General features: G+C 31.3%; 1 pseudogene; it reads left to right on the forward strand.

The window, feature by feature from the left end:
* LOC111720597 overlaps nucleotides 1-4655 on the forward strand; it is a 10847-nt pseudogene extending 6192 nt beyond the window's left edge.
* Nucleotides 4656-6797: the final 2142 nt, after the last annotated feature.

Raw genomic sequence — 6797 nt, forward strand, 5'->3', positions numbered from 1 at the left:
AACACTACTGCATTGTGGGTAGTTGTGAAATGATCCAACTATTCTGAAGAGCAATTTGGAACTGCCCAAAGGGTTATAAAACTCCACGTACCTCTTTTATCAGTGTCTTTACTGGGTCTATCCAAAGATACCATAAAAAAGGGTACATTATTGAACCTGTGAAGAAGTACAACCATTCTTTAAAGAAATTTGAAATCACAAAAAGTTTCTAAATCTACACATCAACTAGACCTATATTCAAAGGAGATGAAGGAAAAAAGAAAAAAAATATTATGGTATGTGAAGGTACATTTTTCTATAAGAAATGATGAGCAGGTTGATTTCAGAAAAGCCTGGAAAGACAAGAGAACATAATACACAGTAACAACAAAATTACACGATCAGCTGTGATAAACTTGGCTCCTTTCAACAATAAGATGATTCAAGGCAATTCCAATAGACTTGTAATGGAAAGTGTTACATGCAGAGACTGAATGTGGATCATAATATTTTCACCTTTTATTTGTCCTCCCTCCTTTTGATCTTATTTTTCTTACACAGCATGATGAATATGGAAATATGTTTAGAAGTGTACGTTTAACCTATATACAATTGTTTGCTGTCTTGGGGAGGGATGAGAGAAGGGAAGGAAAAAAATTTGGAACATAAGGTTTTGAATGTTGAATGTTGAAAATTCTTTGCATGTATTTAGAAAAATGATTGAAAAATAAATTAAAAATAAAATAACTGTAGAATACAAAAATATTTGGCAGTGTAGCTATCAAAACAAATTCAGGAACTATGTAAATACAATTATAAAATACTTGAACAAATAAAATCAGATAATTGAGAAAATATCAATGCTCATGGGTAAACAGATAATACAAAAGTGATAATTTTGCGTAAGTTAATTTACTTATTCAGTACCATACCAATCAAACTACCAAAAAAATTATAGAACTAGAAAAAAATAATTTGAAACACATTTGGAAGAATACAAGGGAATTGGTGAAAAATATGCAAAAGAAGGTGGCTTCTCGGTACAAGATCTAAAACTATTATAAAGGAGCAATCCAGAACTATTTGATACTAAGAGAGTGGTGGATCAGTACAATAGGTTAGGTAAACAAGACACAATAATCAATGACTTCAGAAATCTACTGTTTGATAAGCCCAAAGAGTCCAGCTTCCCTGGAATAACCCACTATTTTAAAAACTGCTGGGAATGCTGGAAAAATACTATGGCATAGGGCAACATCTTACACCATATACCAAGATAAGGTTGAAATGGGTATATGATTTAGATATAAAAAGTGATACCATAAGCAAATTAAAAGAGAAGAAAGTTTACCACTCATATATGGAGAAGGGAAGAATTTGTAACCAAAAAAGAGAGAACATTATGAAATAAAAAATGTGTAATTTTGATTAATTTTAAAAGGTTTTGCATAAGCAAAACCAATGCAACCAAGATTAGAAAGAAGCAGAAAGCTGGGAAACAATGTTTACTTCTGAGAAAGGCCTCATTTTAAAATATATAGAGAACTTGATCAAATTTATAAGACTACAAGTCATTATCCAGTTGGTTATTGGTCAAAGGAAATTCAGATGAAATTAAAGCTATCTATAGTCATATGAAAAATGTTCTACATTTCTATTGATTAAAAGAAACAACTGTGTTAACCACATCAGATTGGTTAATATGACAAAATGGAAATGACAAATGTTGGAGAGGATCTGAGAAAATTGGAATATTGATGCATTTCTGATGGAGTTGTGAACTGATCCAACCATTCTAGAGAACAGTTTGGAACTATGTCCAAAGAGCTATAAAACTCTGCATAGCCTTTGATCCAACAATAACACTATTGAGTCTGTCTCGAAGGGATCATTAAAAATTAGAAAAGGACCCACCTGTACAAAAATGTTTATGGTAGCCCTTTTTTGTGATGGTAAAGAATGAGAAACTGAGGGGTTGTCCATCAATTGGGGAATAGCCAAATATATTGTAGTCTATGGATGTAAAAGAATACTGTTGTAACTGTAATAAATGAAGTGAATTTCAAAAAACCTGGAAAAACTTACATGAACTGATGCTGAATTAAGTGAGCAGAACCAGGAGAACATTGTGCATAGTAACAGTAACACTGTACAATGATCAATTTTGACAGACTTAACTTTTCTTAGCAATACAATGATCTAAAATAATTCCAAAAGACTCATAATGGAAAATGCTATCCAAATCCAGAAAAAGCACTGTGGAGTCTCAATTACAATTGAAGCATACTACTTTTATTTTTGTTTCTTTTGTTCTGATTTTTCTTTAACAAGATGATTAGTATAGAAACATATTTAATAGCCTATCTCAAATTACTTGCTATCTTGGGAAGAAAGGAGAAGATGAAAAGGAGTGAAAAAATGAATTCAAATATTATAAAAGTGAATACTGAAAACTATCTTTACATGTAATTGGGAAAAAACATTAAGTGAAAAAAAATTTTAAAGCACATTGCTCATATCTTTAAAAAATAAACAATATTTGCTTTATCATGGTATCCTTCATCTCCCTTCTATGCTGCCAAACATTTGGGAAAAAACATTAAGTGAAAAAAAATTTTAAAGCACATTGCTCATATCTTTAAAAAATAAACAATATTTGCTTTATCATGGTATCCTTCATCTCCCTTCTATGCTGCCAAACATCTTTTAAAAGTGATGTAATTTCCTCATTATCCTCCTTAAATCTTTGCAGATCTAGGTTACCCCCACTACTCCATGGAAGGTCCATAAATGATCTTGATGTATCCAATGGCTTTTTCTTGCTCTTCATCTTCCATGATGTATCCTTATTCTCATAGCATTACAGGATTCTAGTAGCATCTTTGATGGTGGTTGTTCCAGCCAGAACCAGATGGATTTGCAGGGAAATTCTACCAAACAAAGAACAATTCTAATACCATATAAACTGTTTGGGGAAAGGGAGGGGGAAGTAAATAAAGCAAATTCTTTTTCTGAAAAAATAGTCTTTGATACCTAAACCAGGGAGAGTCCAAATAGAAGAAAACTGTAGACCAATTAATGAATATTGATACAAAAAAAGATTTTAAATAAAATGTTAGCAAATGTACATTATGGTCAGGCCGAATTTATATCAGGAATGCAAGACTGGCTCAATATTTGAAAAACTATTAACATTATTGACCACATTAATAAAAAAAAGTAATATAATTTCATTATATTGAAAAAACTTGACAAAATGCAATACTCATTTCCTTTTTTTAAAAAATTAGAATGACTAGAAATATTTTTCCTTAAAATGATAAATGTTATCTAAAATTTAAAAAACAGCATTATTTGTAATGGAGATAAACTGGAAGCCTTCCCAATAATGTCACAGCTAAAGCAAGAATGTCCATTATTACAATTATTATTGAATATAGTAATATAATTGTGAAAGCAGTTGCAGGAATAAGTATAAGCAAAGAGGGAAAAAACTAACTCTGCAAATTATGATGGATTAAATGGAGAACCCTAAAGAGTCAACTAAAAAACTACACATCAGCAAAGTTGAATGATATGAAATCCACACAAAACAGCATTTTTCCTGCATCCTGTATCCTATTGGAAGAAGAGGGAAAGAAAAATAGCATTTAATTTATCAACAGTATTATAGGGGAATTTCTTCCCACCCCTGTCAATGTACTAGTGACAGGATGGTACTTTAAGATTCCGGTATATACTGTTCCCTGAGGTCCCTACAGAGGTGGATAAGATGTTTGACATGAAAAAAAAAAAAATGCCTTATATACTGCAGCTACTAGCTGTGCATCAATAAATTATAGTACATCCAACTCTCTGCCCCACTCTACCTTTACACCCAAAACTGAAAGATAATCTTATACAAAGTTTATCTTGAATAGAAAAGGTGTCTTGATACACTAGATGAGATTAAAGCAAACTTCTGGGAGCTCCAGAACATAAGCATATTTGCAAAGTATCTTTACAGTGAAAGCCAGAGATATGCAATTGTTGTAGTCCTTGACCAAAAAATTTAAAAATGTTGATGTTATCAATACCCTATATGACCCTCTTATTGGTGGGGCTTTCTATTATCATGACAAGAATACTAATGCTCTGTGCACACTTTAAAAGGGGGAAAGCTTGGAGTATGGCTATAATGGTGCAAATACTTCTGAAACTGTCTAGATTGGGCCTATTCTTTAAAAAACTGAAAAAGATATGACGTAAATAAGGATGCAACTCTGAGACAGATGGCCACTGCCTAGGTCAATCTAGCCATGGATGGTGAAAAGCTTTGGAATGCCTATTACATTGTGACATGTGTTCTTCCACCATGCTTCTTACTCAAAGGCCATGTTGCCTACTACGTGACCCAAGAAAATGGAGGATACACTTGATTTGGACCACAGCCACCTAGAAAATCTGCTTGATTTTATCATTTTGTCAAAGCTCCTGGGGGAAATCACTTGATGCAACTTGTCAGACTTGAGAGATCTTCATTGGTCCCACCTATTTATCAAAGAACACCAGATATGATAAATATCTGGAGAGAGCTGAATGGAAACAGAAAGGAATACACCTCTTGTTCAGCAATTCATGTTACTTTCACATATATATGAAAGAGATATGTACACATATACATATACACACACATACCTACCCATTAGTATAATATATAAACACATTAAAATTTTATAATTATAAGCATAAATATTAGAAGTATCCTTTTCAATTCATAATGCAAGAAAAATTGTATTTAATAAGGAACCAAGGAAGAAATACATTTTAATCTAATTTTGTTATTAAAATTTTTTATTTTCAAAACATATATATGGATAATTTTCAGCATTCACCATTGTAAAACCTTGTGTTTCAAATTTTTTCCCTCTTTTCCACTCCACCCCTTCCCCTAGACAGCAAGTAATCCAATATATGTTAAACATGTATAGTTCTTCTATATATATATTTCCACAATTATCATGCTGCACAAGAAAAATCGACCAAAGGGAGACCAAAAAGGGAGAAAAAAATGAGAAAGAAAACAAAATGCAAGCAAACAACAAGAAAAAGAGTGAAAATATGTTGTGATCCACACTCAGTTCCCACAGATCTCTCTCAGTGCAGATAGCTTTCTTCATCACAAAACCATTGCAATGCCCTGAATCATCTCATTGTTGAAAAAAGTCATGTCTATCAGAATTGATCAATGTATAATCCTGCCTTTGCCATGTACAATGATCTCCTGGTTCTGCTCACTTCACTTAACATCAATCATGTAAATTTCTCCAGGCTTCTCTGAAATCATCCTGCTGATTGTTTTTAATAGAATAGCAATATTCTATAACATTCATATATCATAACTTATTCAGCTATTTTCCAACTGATGGGCATCCACTCAGTGTCCAGTTTCTCATCACTACCAAAAAGGCTGCCACAAACATTTTTGCACATATGGGTCCTTTTCCCTCTTTTATGATCTCTTTGGGATATAGGCCCAGTAGAAATCAAAGGTGTATACACAGTTTGATAACCCCTTAGGCATTGTTCCAAATTGCTCTCCAGAGTGGTTGAATCAGTTCACAACTCCACCAAAAATATATTAGTATCCCAGTTTTCCCACATTTCCTCCAACCTTTACCATTATTTTTTTATTTCATTTTAGCCAATCTGAGAGATATGGTAGTACCTCAGAGTTGCCTTAATTTACATTTCTATGATCAATAGTGATTTAGAGCACATCTTAATATGAATAGAAATGGTTTTAATTTCTTCATCTGAAAACTGTCTGTTCATATCCTTTGACCATTTATCAATTGGAGAATTGAATTCTTATAAATTTGAGTCAATTATATATTTTAGAAATGAGGCCTTTATCAGAAATCTTGAATGTAAAAATTTATTTCCATTTTATTGTTTCTCTTCTAATCTTGTCTCCATTGGTTTTGTTTGTACAAAAACTTTTTAATTTAATATAATCAAAATTAACAATTTTGTATTCAATAATGTACTCCAGTTCTTCTTTGACTACAAACAAGTAAATATATATTAACAACTAATAGAAAACTAAAAAACAATCTGAAAGAATAAATGGGCTAAAGGACAAGTCATAGAAACAATTTCATTAAAGAGAATGACAATATTGAAACACCATATCAAAACCAATAAGATACAACAAAAGCAGTGATTAGAGAAAAATTTATATCTTTAAATGTTTATATCAAAAATACAGAGAAAGAGCAGACTAATGAATTAGGTATGCAATCTGAAAAGCTAAAAAAAAAAAAAAAAAAAAACAAATTAAAGAAACCCAGTTAAATACTACATTGGAGATCCTTAACATTAAAGATGAGATTAATAAAATTAAGGGTAGAAAAAATTGAGTCAATAAAACACTACATTGGAGATCCTTAACATTAAAGATGAGATTAATAAAATTAAGGGTAGAAAAAATTGAGTCAAAAAATTGAGTTTAATGAAAAGACAATTAAAAAAGATAAAAAAAAATAAAAATAACTGATTTTTAAATAGGAAAAAAAACAAATCACTAGTATTAAAAATGAAAAGGGTGAATGTATCACCAATGAAGATGAAATTAAAGCAATTAAAATTTTCCCCAATTTAATGCCAATAAATTAAAGAATTTAAGTTAAATGGAAGAATATTTACAAAAACAAAAACTTCCTAAAAATAGCTAAATAGAAACATTTTAGAAAAAGAATTTGAACAGGCCATAAATGAGCTTCCTAGGAGAAAAGCACCAGAACCAGTGGTTTTATAAGGGAATTGTATCAAACATT

This window comes from Sarcophilus harrisii, chromosome 4 (assembly GCF_902635505.1).
Source record: "Sarcophilus harrisii chromosome 4, mSarHar1.11, whole genome shotgun sequence".
NCBI classification, from domain to species: domain Eukaryota; kingdom Metazoa; phylum Chordata; class Mammalia; order Dasyuromorphia; family Dasyuridae; genus Sarcophilus; species Sarcophilus harrisii.